The sequence below is a fragment of the Balaenoptera ricei genome, chromosome 3 (assembly GCF_028023285.1).
Source record: "Balaenoptera ricei isolate mBalRic1 chromosome 3, mBalRic1.hap2, whole genome shotgun sequence".
Taxonomy (NCBI): Eukaryota; Metazoa; Chordata; class Mammalia; order Artiodactyla; family Balaenopteridae; genus Balaenoptera; species Balaenoptera ricei.
Genome location: NC_082641.1, coordinates 160768252 through 160783090, shown reverse-complemented (window position 1 = coordinate 160783090; position 14839 = coordinate 160768252).

Here is a 14839-nt window from a genome sequence, read left to right as displayed (position 1 = left end):
GCTTTAAACCCAGTGCTAATGGTCGCTTAATAGTGACAAGGACTGCAGGGCTGTAAAGGACACCTGCCCTCAAAAAATGTCCTGGGATAGGGAATAGGCAAGAAAATTCAACACATGACAAAGTTTTCAAAAAGTCAATATGAAGAGGGAAGTTGTACTCACTCTTTAAAAAAAAAGGAAAAGAAAAAAAAGGACATGCCTAAAGCTCAATATAAGTAATTATTAGCCGCATGCAAATCCATCGTCCACAAAGGATTCAGCTCACACCAGTCAAATGACCATCAGCAAAAAGTCTACGAACTATAAATGCTGAAGAGGTTTTAAGGAGCTGTGTACCTTCTAGCTGCTGGTGGGATGTAAAGTGGTAACAGCACTAATGAGAACTGAATGGAGCTGCTTTAAAAGGTAAAAACTGAGCTAGGATATGATGTGGCCGAACCCCTAAATGGGCCTATACCCGAAGAAGACCACAATCGGAAAGGCACAGACAGGCAAACATGCACTGCAGCGATACTGAAATAGCCAAGACATGGAAGCAAAAAAAAGGTCCATAAACAAATGAATGGACAAAGAAGAAGTGGTACATGTACAGAATGGAATATTAGCCACGAAAAATAATAAAAGAATGGCATATGCAGCACCACAGATGAGCCTAGAGATAATCACACAACGTGAAGTAAGTCAGAATGCGAAAGACAAATATCCTACGATATCACTTATGGTATCTGAAAATTCATAAAAATGAACATATATCCATAGAGAAAGACAATCTCAGATTGAGAAGACAAACTTATGGTCAAGCCAATGAAAAGGTGTGAGGAATGGATAAATTAGGATATTGGGATTAACAAACATATACTAAGACATATAAAATATATCATCCCCAAAGACCTATGGAATACCAAGAGTGGTCTACTCAACACTTTGTAATAACCTACATGGAAAAGAACACAAAGATCAATAGATATATGTATATGTGTTCATGAACAAGATTCTGTACACCTAGAACAAAAGACATATTTCAATCAAATTTGCTCTGATAAAAATTAAAACTTAAAGACACAAACAAGAATTAAGGAGGCTAAAACTTATGGGGGTTTGTCCTGGCACATTCCACTCTAATCTGCAACCTAAAAGCACAACTTGCAGCAAGGTTCTCTTTCCCTAGCAAGCAGAGTTGGCAACGTAGAAATGCTGCCACCCTAAGGCCGTTTCCTCAAACAGCAGCTTTAAATCCACTGCTAATGGTCACTAATATTCACAAGGACTGCAGGGCTGTAAATGACTCATGCCCTCAAAAACTGTCCTGGGGTAGGGAATGCCCAAAGAAATCCAAACGCGGCAAATTTTTCAAGAAGGCAATTTGAAGTTGTAAGTTTAGCTCAATCTTTAAAAAAAATGAAAAGGACATTGATAAACGCAAAACATCAGGAATTATTAGACGCATGCAAATCCAATCTACACAAAGGTGTCACCTCTCACCAGTCAAAATGACCATCAGCAAAAAGTCAACAAACGATAGATGTTGAAGAAGTTGTGGAGAATAGCGTAAGCTCTCGGTCTAAGTGGGATGTAAACTGGTAACAAGCATATAATAGGAACAGAATGGCAGTGCGTTTAAAGGTAAAAATTGAGTCACCATATGATCCGGAAGGCCCACTATTGGGCCTGTCACCTGTGAAAGCCAGAATCAAAAAGACGCAGGATGGAAAATCGTGTATTGCAGCAGTATTTACAATAGCCAAGACCTGGAAGCAACAAAAATGTCCATCATCAGATGAATGGACGAAAAAGTGGTCCATGTACACAATGCAATATTAGACACAGAAAAGAATGAAACAATGCTGTTTGCAGCACCATAGATGAGGCTACAGATAATCACACAACTTGAAGTAAGTCAGAAAGCGAGAGACACATATCCTATGATATCACGTATAGGTCTTATCTAAAATGTCATAGGAATGAACCTCTTTCCACAGAGAAGTACACTCACGTGTTCAGAAAACAAGCTTGTGGTTAACCAAATGGAAAGGTGTGAGGAATGTATAATGGAGGATATTGTGTTTAACAGACGTATGCTAATACTTATAAAATATATAATCATCAGACATACCGAATACCAAGAGAGGTCTATACAACATTCTGTAATAACCTATATGGAACAGGATCCAAACATGAAAAGATATATGAATCAATGAAAGACATTCTGTACACCTAGAACAAACACCACATTGCAATCAAATTTGCTCTGAGAAAAATGAAAATTCAACTGAGAATACCAACAACAAATAAGTAGACATAGTTTTCGGGGGTTTATCCTGGCACATTCCACTCTACTCTACAACCTACAAACAGGACTTCCAGGAAGGCTCTGCTGCCCTAGTAACCAGAGTGGGGAATATAGAAATGCTGCCCCCTTTTGGCCGTTGCCTGCAACAGCAGCTTTAAACGCAGAACTAATGGTCATGTGATATTCACAATTACTACAGGGCTGTAAACGACACCTGCCCTCAAAAAATGTCCTGGGGCAGGTAATGGCCACAGGAATTCAGAACATGGCACATTTTTCAAGGAAACAATTTGAAGAGGTAAGTTTCTCTGTTTCACCTAAAAAAAAGAAAGAAAACGGACGTAGATGAAAGCTCAATATCAGGAATTATTAGACGCATACAAATCCAAACTACAAAAAGGTATCACCTCCCAACACTCAAAATGCCATCAGTAAAAAGTCTACAAACAATAAATGCTGAAGGGGTTTGAGAGATCTGTGTACCCTGTAGTTGCTGGTGGGATGTAAACTGGTAACAGCCAGTAGTGAGAACAGAATGGAGGTGCGTTGAAAGGTAAAAATTGAACTACCATATGATCTAGTAGGCCCACTGCTGGGCCTAACCCCTGAGAAGACCAGAATCCAAAAGACACAGGCTGGCAATCCTGCACTGCATCAATATTTAGCATAGCCAAGACTTGGAAGTCACCAAAATGTCCATCAACAGATGAATGCACAAAGAAGAAGTGGTCCGTATACACAATGGAATATTCGCCATGGAAAAGGATGAAACACTGCTCTTTGCAGCACCATAGATGAGCCTAGAGATAATCACAGAACATGAGGTAAGTCGGAAAGCAGACGACAAATAACCTGTGATATCACTCCTAGCTGTTACCTAACAACTGACACGTATGCACATATTTCCACAGAGAAAGACTCTCACAGACTTAGAAAACAAACTATGGTTATCTAAAAGGAAAGGTGGGAGGAATGGATACATTAAGATTAGGGTTACCATACGTATACAAATACATATTAAACACATGTATCAAAAAGACCGACCATAGATTGGTCCTCCATGTCTCTCAGAGGAAGGCGAAGGATGAGCGTGGCTCCTGAGTCATCTAGCTGAGCTGTCATCGTGCAAACTGATGTCCAAGAGCCCAGGCAAGAGAGGAGGCAGCCTTGACCAGAGCTTTTCTCAACCGCCAACGAATTATATTTATAACAGCTTTTGAATGGTGTATTTATAAATCGGTGGAAGTGGAGAGAATATTTTATGGAACATAAATTTATTCATGAGTAAAATATATTAGCCAGGCTAGGAAATGCTAGATTGTTCAGAGACGTTTTAGTCTGGCCCAAGAAACCCAATATCTCGAAGAAATTGGTTTTTTTCTCTAAGTACACAAGACAATACGTATCGATGCCAAACTGACATTGTCATTGTTATTGATAATAATAGCACAGGACATTGTTATTGATAATAATAGCACAGATCTCAGCTCATCAGCTAGCATGTTCTTGTGTTCTGCTCTTATTGGGTTTACTTGTTAGTGAGTTTGTTTATCTTTGCTGAGTGTTAATGTACTATTTTCTCTTTCTGAAAGGATTTTTAATTTTTTAATCTTTTAAAACTAAATTATTGTACTACTTCTGGACCAAATATTTTGAAAAACTTAGAGTTCCAACAGCCCCATGTCCACAGAACAATGATTTTGATGTCTTAGCTTGTGTAAGAACACTCCCACAAGTTAACCATTTCATTTCGCCGAAACAATCATACCACATTCAGTTGATAATATCCTTCTCTCCCAAATTTACTTGTACTTCAAATAAAACAGAAAAAACAAACAAAAAAAAAAAGACCGACCACATACCAAGGGAGGTCTACTGAACGCTCTGTAATAATTTACACGGGGGCTTGCCTGGTGGCACCGTGGTTAAGAATCCGCCTGCCAATGCAGGGGACACAGGTTCGATCCCTGGTTCAGGAAGATCCCACATGCTGCAGAGCAACTAAGCTCGTGCACCACAACTAATGATCCTACGCTCTGGAGCCCACGAGCCATAACTACTGAGCCCAGGCACCACAACTACTGAAGCCCGCACGCCTAGAGCCCGTACTCCGCAACAAGAGAAGCCACTGCAGTGAGAAGCCCGTGCACCGCAACGGAGAGTGGCCCCCGCTCACCGCAACTGGAGAAAGCCCACATGCAGCAACGAAGATCCAACTCTGACAAAAATAAATAAATAAATAAATAAAATTTACCAAAAAAATACTAGTAATTTACATGGGAAGAGGATCTGTACATGAATAGACATATATAATGTTCAATTGAACCTGATTGTGTACACCCAGAACAAACACTATTCTACTCATTACCCCAATTTAAAAAATTAAAACCACGAACGACAATTAATGAGACATAAAGTTATTGGGGCTTTCCCTGGCATATCCCATTCTAATTTACAACCTAGGAACACGACTTTCAGGAAGGCTCTGCTGCCCTAGTAACCAGATTTGGGAATGGAGAAATGCTGCCGCCTTGTGGCCGTCTCCCACAATAGCAGCTTTAAACACAGGGCTAACGGTCACTTGAGATTCACGGTAATTGTAGGGCCGTAAATGACACGTGTCCTCAAAAAATGTCCTGGGGTAGGTAATGGCCAAAAAAGTTCACAACACGGAAAATTTCTCAAGAAGACAGTTTGAAGAGGTAAGTGTTCCTCACTCTGTTGTTTTAAAAAAAGAAGAACATGGATAAAAGCTCCATATCAGGAATTATTGGTTGGATGCAAATCCAAACTACAAAAAGATGTCGCCACCCAATATTCAAAATGCCATCCGTAAAAAGTCTACAAACAATGAATGCTGACGGGTTGGAGGAGAAATGCATACCCACTATGCTGTTGGTTGGATGTAAAGTGGTAACAGCTAATCAGGAGAACAGAATGGAGCTGCGTTTAAAAGGTAAAAATTGAGCTACCATATGATGCGGCCGATCCCCTAATGGGCCTATACCCTAAGAAGACCAGAATCGGAAAGGCACAGACAGGCAAACATGCACTGCAGCAATATTGAAATAGCCAAGACATGGAAGCAAAAAAAAGCTCCATAAACAAATGAATGGACAAAGACAAAGTGGTACATGTACAGAATGGAATATTAGCCGTGAAAAAAAATAAAAGAATGGCATATGCAGCACCACAGATGAGCCTAGAGATAATCACACAACGTGAAGTAAGTCAGAATGCGAAAGACAAATGTCCTATGATATCACTTATGGTATCTGAAAATTCATAAAAATGAACATATATCCATAGAGAAAGACAATCTCAGATTGAGAAAACAAACTTATGGTTAAGCCGATGAAAAGGTGTGAGGAATGGATAAATTAGGATATTGGGGTTAACAAACATATACTAAGACATATAAAATATATCATCCCCAAAGACCTATGGAATACCAAGAGTGGTCTACTCAACACTTTGTAATAACCTACATGGACAAGGAGTCAAAGATGTATACATATATGTATATGTGTACATGAACAAGATTCTGTACACCTAGAACAAAAGACATTTTTCAATCATATTTGCTCTGATAAAAATTAAAACTTAAAGACACAAACAAGAATTAAGGAGGCTAAAACTTATGGGGGTTTGTCCTGGCACATTCCACTCTAATCTGCAACCTAAAAGCACAACTTGCAGCAAGGTTCTGTTTCCCTAGCAAGCAGAGTTGGCAACGTAGAAATGCTGCCACCCTAAGGCCGTTTCCTCAAACAGCAGCTTTAAATCCACTGCTAATGGTCACTAATATTCACAAGGACTGCAGGGCTGTAAGTGACTCATGCTCTCAAAAACTGTCCTGGGGTAGGGAATGCCCAAAGAAATCCAAATGCGGCAAATTTTTCAAGAAGGCAATTTGAAGTTGTAAGTTTAGCTCAATCTTTAAAAAAAATGAAAAGGACATTGATAAATGCAAAACATCAGGAATTATTAGACGCATACAAGTCCAATCTACACAAAGGTATCACCTCTCACCAGTCAAAATGACCATCAGCAAAATGTCAACAAACGATAGATGTTGAAGAAGTTGTGGAGAATAGCGTAAGCTCTCGGTCTAAGTGGGATGTAAACTGGTAACAGCCAATAATAGGAACAGAATGGCAGTGCGTTTAAAGGTAAAAATTGAGTTACCATATGATCCAGAAGGCCCACTATTGGGCCTGTCACATGTGAAAGGCAGAATCAAAAAGAATCAGGATGGAAAATCGTGTATTGCAGCAGTATTTACAATAGCCAAGACATGGAAGCAAACAAAATGTCCATCAACAGATAAATGGACAAAGAAGAATTGGTATACCTACCGAATGGAATAGTAGCCTCGGAAAAGAAATGAACAATGCCGTTCTCAGGACTACACATGAGCCTAGAAATAATCATATTACGTTAAGTAAGTCAAAAGGGAATGACAAATATCCTATGATATCATTTATACATGTTATCCTAAGATTGCTACCAATGAACATATTTCCACAGAAAAAGACACTCACAGACTTATAAAACAAACTAATGGTTAACCAAAATGAAAGGTGGGAGGACGGATAAATTAGGATTATGGGGCTAACATACATATACTAAGGTATGTTAAATGTATATAAACATATAACATATAAACTATATGCATTATATAATCACCAATCCATATAAAATATATAATGACAAAACACCTACCAAATACCAAGGGAGGTCTACTCAACATTCTGTAATAACATACATGGTAACAGGACCCGAAGATGAACAGACATATGTATGAATCGTTGAGCAGATTCTGTACAGCCAGACAATCACAACACTCTAATCAAATTTACTGCAATAAGAAATAGAAATTAAATTTTAAAAACAAACATAAGTAAGGAGACATAAACTTCTGGGGGCTTGTCCCAGCACATTCCACTCTAATTTACAACCTCGGAACACTACCTCCAAAAAGACTCTGTTGCCCTGGTAACAAGAGTTGAGAACGTAATAATGCTGCCACCTTGTGGCTGTTTTCCACAACAGCAGCTTTAAACCCAGTGCTAATGGTCGCTTAATAGTGACAAGGACTGCAGGGCTGTAAAGGACACCTGCCCTCAAAAAATGTCCTGGGATAGGGAATAGGCAAGAAAATTCAACACATGACAAAGTTTTCAAAAAGTCAATATGAAGAGGGAAGTTGTACTCACTCTTTAAAAAAAAAGGAAAAGAAAAAAAAGGACATGCCTAAAGCTCAATATAAGTAATTATTAGCCGCATGCAAATCCATCGTCCACAAAGGATTCAGCTCACACCAGTCAAATGACCATCAGCAAAAAGTCTACGAACTATAAATGCTGAAGAGGTTTTAAGGAGCTGTGTACCTTCTAGCTGCTGGTGGGATGTAAAGTGGTAACAGCACTAATGAGAACTGAATGGAGCTGCTTTAAAAGGTAAAAACTGAGCTAGGATATGATGTGGCCGAACCCCTAAATGGGCCTATACCCGAAGAAGACCACAATCGGAAAGGCACAGACAGGCAAACATGCACTGCAGCGATACTGAAATAGCCAAGACATGGAAGCAAAAAAAAGGTCCATAAACAAATGAATGGACAAAGAAGAAGTGGTACATGTACAGAATGGAATATTAGCCACGAAAAATAATAAAAGAATGGCATATGCAGCACCACAGATGAGCCTAGAGATAATCACACAACGTGAAGTAAGTCAGAATGCGAAAGACAAATATCCTACGATATCACTTATGGTATCTGAAAATTCATAAAAATGAACATATATCCATAGAGAAAGACAATCTCAAATTGAGAAGACAAACTTATGGTCAAGCCAATGAAAAGGTGTGAGGAATGGATAAATTAGGATATTGGGATTAACAAACATATACTAAGACATATAAAATATATCATCCCCAAAGACCTATGGAATACCAAGAGTGGTCTACTCAACACTTTGTAATAACCTACATGGAAAAGAACACAAAGATCAATAGATATATGTATATGTGTTCATGAACAAGATTCTGTACACCTAGAACAAAAGACATATTTCAATCAAATTTGCTCTGATAAAAATTAAAACTTAAAGACACAAACAAGAATTAAGGAGGCTAAAACTTATGGGGGTTTGTCCTGGCACATTCCACTCTAATCTGCAACCTAAAAGCACAACTTGCAGCAAGGTTCTCTTTCCCTAGCAAGCAGAGTTGGCAACGTAGAAATGCTGCCACCCTAAGGCCGTTTCCTCAAACAGCAGCTTTAAATCCACTGCTAATGGTCACTAATATTCACAAGGACTGCAGGGCTGTAAATGACTCATGCCCTCAAAAACTGTCCTGGGGTAGGGAATGCCCAAAGAAATCCAAACGCGGCAAATTTTTCAAGAAGGCAATTTGAAGTTGTAAGTTTAGCTCAATCTTTAAAAAAAATGAAAAGGACATTGATAAACGCAAAACATCAGGAATTATTAGACGCATGCAAATCCAATCTACACAAAGGTGTCACCTCTCACCAGTCAAAATGACCATCAGCAAAAAGTCAACAAACGATAGATGTTGAAGAAGTTGTGGAGAATAGCGTAAGCTCTCGGTCTAAGTGGGATGTAAACTGGTAACAAGCATATAATAGGAACAGAATGGCAGTGCGTTTAAAGGTAAAAATTGAGTCACCATATGATCCGGAAGGCCCACTATTGGGCCTGTCACCTGTGAAAGCCAGAATCAAAAAGACGCAGGATGGAAAATCGTGTATTGCAGCAGTATTTACAATAGCCAAGACCTGGAAGCAACAAAAATGTCCATCATCAGATGAATGGACGAAAAAGTGGTCCATGTACACAATGCAATATTAGACACAGAAAAGAATGAAACAATGCTGTTTGCAGCACCATAGATGAGGCTACAGATAATCACACAACTTGAAGTAAGTCAGAAAGCGAGAGACACATATCCTATGATATCACGTATAGGTCTTATCTAAAATGTCATAGGAATGAACCTCTTTCCACAGAGAAGTACACTCACGTGTTCAGAAAACAAGCTTGTGGTTAACCAAATGGAAAGGTGTGAGGAATGTATAATGGAGGATATTGTGTTTAACAGACGTATGCTAATACTTATAAAATATATAATCATCAGACATACCGAATACCAAGAGAGGTCTATACAACATTCTGTAATAACCTATATGGAACAGGATCCAAACATGAAAAGATATATGAATCAATGAAAGACATTCTGTACACCTAGAACAAACACCACATTGCAATCAAATTTGCTCTGAGAAAAATGAAAATTCAACTGAGAATACCAACAACAAATAAGTAGACATAGTTTTCGGGGGTTTATCCTGGCACATTCCACTCTACTCTACAACCTACAAACAGGACTTCCAGGAAGGCTCTGCTGCCCTAGTAACCAGAGTGGGGAATATAGAAATGCTGCCCCCTTTTGGCCGTTGCCTGCAACAGCAGCTTTAAACGCAGAACTAATGGTCATGTGATATTCACAATTACTACAGGGCTGTAAACGACACCTGCCCTCAAAAAATGTCCTGGGGCAGGTAATGGCCACAGGAATTCAGAACATGGCACATTTTTCAAGGAAACAATTTGAAGAGGTAAGTTTCTCTGTTTCACCTAAAAAAAAGAAAGAAAACGGACGTAGATGAAAGCTCAATATCAGGAATTATTAGACGCATACAAATCCAAACTACAAAAAGGTATCACCTCCCAACACTCAAAATGCCATCAGTAAAAAGTCTACAAACAATAAATGCTGAAGGGGTTTGAGAGATCTGTGTACCCTGTAGTTGCTGGTGGGATGTAAACTGGTAACAGCCAGTAGTGAGAACAGAATGGAGGTGCGTTGAAAGGTAAAAATTGAACTACCATATGATCTAGTAGGCCCACTGCTGGGCCTAACCCCTGAGAAGACCAGAATCCAAAAGACACAGGCTGGCAATCCTGCACTGCATCAATATTTAGCATAGCCAAGACTTGGAAGTCACCAAAATGTCCATCAACAGATGAATGCACAAAGAAGAAGTGGTCCGTATACACAATGGAATATTCGCCATGGAAAAGGATGAAACACTGCTCTTTGCAGCACCATAGATGAGCCTAGAGATAATCACAGAACATGAGGTAAGTCGGAAAGCAGACGACAAATAACCTGTGATATCACTCCTAGCTGTTACCTAACAACTGACACGTATGCACATATTTCCACAGAGAAAGACTCTCACAGACTTAGAAAACAAACTATGGTTATCTAAAAGGAAAGGTGGGAGGAATGGATACATTAAGATTAGGGTTACCATACGTATACAAATACATATTAAACACATGTATCAAAAAGACCGACCATAGATTGGTCCTCCATGTCTCTCAGAGGAAGGCGAAGGATGAGCGTGGCTCCTGAGTCATCTAGCTGAGCTGTCATCGTGCAAACTGATGTCCAAGAGCCCAGGCAAGAGAGGAGGCAGCCTTGACCAGAGCTTTTCTCAACCGCCAACGAATTATATTTATAACAGCTTTTGAATGGTGTATTTATAAATCGGTGGAAGTGGAGAGAATATTTTATGGAACATAAATTTATTCATGAGTAAAATATATTAGCCAGGCTAGGAAATGCTAGATTGTTCAGAGACGTTTTAGTCTGGCCCAAGAAACCCAATATCTCGAAGAAATTGGTTTTTTTCTCTAAGTACACAAGACAATACGTATCGATGCCAAACTGACATTGTCATTGTTATTGATAATAATAGCACAGGACATTGTTATTGATAATAATAGCACAGATCTCAGCTCATCAGCTAGCATGTTCTTGTGTTCTGCTCTTATTGGGTTTACTTGTTAGTGAGTTTGTTTATCTTTGCTGAGTGTTAATGTACTATTTTCTCTTTCTGAAAGGATTTTTAATTTTTTAATCTTTTAAAACTAAATTATTGTACTACTTCTGGACCAAATATTTTGAAAAACTTAGAGTTCCAACAGCCCCATGTCCACAGAACAATGATTTTGATGTCTTAGCTTGTGTAAGAACACTCCCACAAGTTAACCATTTCATTTCGCCGAAACAATCATACCACATTCAGTTGATAATATCCTTCTCTCCCAAATTTACTTGTACTTCAAATAAAACAGAAAAAAAAAAAAAAAAAGACCGACCACATACCAAGGGAGGTCTACTGAACGCTCTGTAATAATTTACACGGGGGCTTGCCTGGTGGCACCGTGGTTAAGAATCCGCCTGCCAATGCAGGGGACACAGGTTCGATCCCTCGTTCAGGAAGATCCCACATGCTGCAGAGCAACTAAGCTCGTGCACCACAACTAATGATCCTACGCTCTGGAGCCCACGAGCCATAACTACTGAGCCCAGGCACCACAACTACTGAAGCCCGCACGCCTAGAGCCCGTACTCCGCAACAAGAGAAGCCACTGCAGTGAGAAGCCCGTGCACCGCAACGGAGAGTGGCCCCCGCTCACCGCAACTGGAGAAAGCCCACATGCAGCAACGAAGATCCAACTCTGCCAAAAATAAATAAATAAATAAATAAAATTTACCAAAAAAATACTAGTAATTTACATGGGAAGAGGATCTGTACATGAATAGACATATATAATGTTCAATTGAACCTGATTGTGTACACCCAGAACAAACACTATTCTACTCATTACCCCAATTTAAAAAATTAAAACCACGAACGACAATTAATGAGACATAAAGTTATTGGGGCTTTCCCTGGCATATCCCATTCTAATTTACAACCTAGGAACACGACTTTCAGGAAGGCTCTGCTGCCCTAGTAACCAGATTTGGGAATGGAGAAATGCTGCCGCCTTGTGGCCGTCTCCCACAATAGCAGCTTTAAACACAGGGCTAACGGTCACTTGAGATTCACGGTAATTGTAGGGCCGTAAATGACACGTGTCCTCAAAAAATGTCCTGGGGTAGGTAATGGCCAAAAAAGTTCACAACACGGAAAATTTCTCAAGAAGACAGTTTGAAGAGGTAAGTGTTCCTCACTCTGTTGTTTTAAAAAAAGAAGAACATGGATAAAAGCTCCATATCAGGAATTATTGGTTGGATGCAAATCCAAACTACAAAAAGATGTCGCCACCCAATATTCAAAATGCCATCCGTAAAAAGTCTACAAACAATGAATGCTGACGGGTTGGAGGAGAAATGCATACCCACTATGCTGTTGGTTGGATGTAAAGTGGTAACAGCTAATCAGGAGAACAGAATGGAGCTGCGTTTAAAAGGTAAAAATTGAGCTACCATATGATGCGGCCGATCCCCTAATGGGCCTATACCCTAAGAAGACCAGAATCGGAAAGGCACAGACAGGCAAACATGCACTGCAGCAATATTGAAATAGCCAAGACATGGAAGCAAAAAAAAGCTCCATAAACAAATGAATGGACAAAGACAAAGTGGTACATGTACAGAATGGAATATTAGCCGTGAAAAAAAATAAAAGAATGGCATATGCAGCACCACAGATGAGCCTAGAGATAATCACACAACGTGAAGTAAGTCAGAATGCGAAAGACAAATGTCCTATGATATCACTTATGGTATCTGAAAATTCATAAAAATGAACATATATCCATAGAGAAAGACAATCTCAGATTGAGAAAACAAACTTATGGTTAAGCCGATGAAAAGGTGTGAGGAATGGATAAATTAGGATATTGGGGTTAACAAACATATACTAAGACATATAAAATATATCATCCCCAAAGACCTATGGAATACCAAGAGTGGTCTACTCAACACTTTGTAATAACCTACATGGACAAGGAGTCAAAGATGTATACATATATGTATATGTGTACATGAACAAGATTCTGTACACCTAGAACAAAAGACATTTTTCAATCATATTTGCTCTGATAAAAATTAAAACTTAAAGACACAAACAAGAATTAAGGAGGCTAAAACTTATGGGGGTTTGTCCTGGCACATTCCACTCTAATCTGCAACCTAAAAGCACAACTTGCAGCAAGGTTCTGTTTCCCTAGCAAGCAGAGTTGGCAACGTAGAAATGCTGCCACCCTAAGGCCGTTTCCTCAAACAGCAGCTTTAAATCCACTGCTAATGGTCACTAATATTCACAAGGACTGCAGGGCTGTAAGTGACTCATGCTCTCAAAAACTGTCCTGGGGTAGGGAATGCCCAAAGAAATCCAAACGCGGCAAATTTTTCAAGAAGGCAATTTGAAGTTGTAAGTTTAGCTCAATCTTTAAAAAAAATGAAAAGGACATTGATAAATGCAAAACATCAGGAATTATTAGACGCATACAAGTCCAATCTACACAAAGGTATCACCTCTCACCAGTCAAAATGACCATCAGCAAAATGTCAACAAACGATAGATGTTGAAGAAGTTGTGGAGAATAGCGTAAGCTCTCGGTCTAAGTGGGATGTAAACTGGTAACAGCCAATAATAGGAACAGAATGGCAGTGCGTTTAAAGGTAAAAATTGAGTTACCATATGATCCAGAAGGCCCACTATTGGGCCTGTCACATGTGAAAGGCAGAATCAAAAAGAATCAGGATGGAAAATCGTGTATTGCAGCAGTATTTACAATAGCCAAGACATGGAAGCAAACAAAATGTCCATCAACAGATAAATGGACAAAGAAGAATTGGTATACCTACCGAATGGAATAGTAGCCTCGGAAAAGAAATGAACAATGCCGTTCTCAGGACTACACATGAGCCTAGAAATAATCATATTACGTTAAGTAAGTCAAAAGGGAATGACAAATATCCTATGATATCATTTATACATGTTATCCTAAGATTGCTACCAATGAACATATTTCCACAGAAAAAGACACTCACAGACTTATAAAACAAACTAATGGTTAACCAAAATGAAAGGTGGGAGGACGGATAAATTAGGATTATGGGGCTAACATACATATACTAAGGTATGTTAAATGTATATAAACATATAACATATAAACTATATGCATTATATAATCACCAATCCATATAAAATATATAATGACAAAACACCTACCAAATACCAAGGGAGGTCTACTCAACATTCTGTAATAACATACATGGTAACAGGACCCGAAGATGAACAGACATATGTATGAATCGTTGAGCAGATTCTGTACAGCCAGACAATCACAACACTCTAATCAAATTTACTGCAATAAGAAATAGAAATTAAATTTTAAAAACAAACATAAGTAAGGAGACATAAACTTCTGGGGGCTTGTCCCAGCACATTCCACTCTAATTTACAACCTCGGAACACTACCTCCAAAAAGACTCTGTTGCCCTGGTAACAAGAGTTGAGAACGTAATAATGCTGCCGCCTTGTGGCTGTTTTCCACAACAGCAGCTTTAAACCCAGTGCTAATGGTCGCTTAATAGTCACAAGGACTGCAGGGCTGTAAAGGACACCTGCCCTCAAAAAATGTCCTGGGATAGGGAATAGGCAAGAAAATTCAACACATGACAAAGTTTTCAAAAAGTCAATATGAAGAGGGA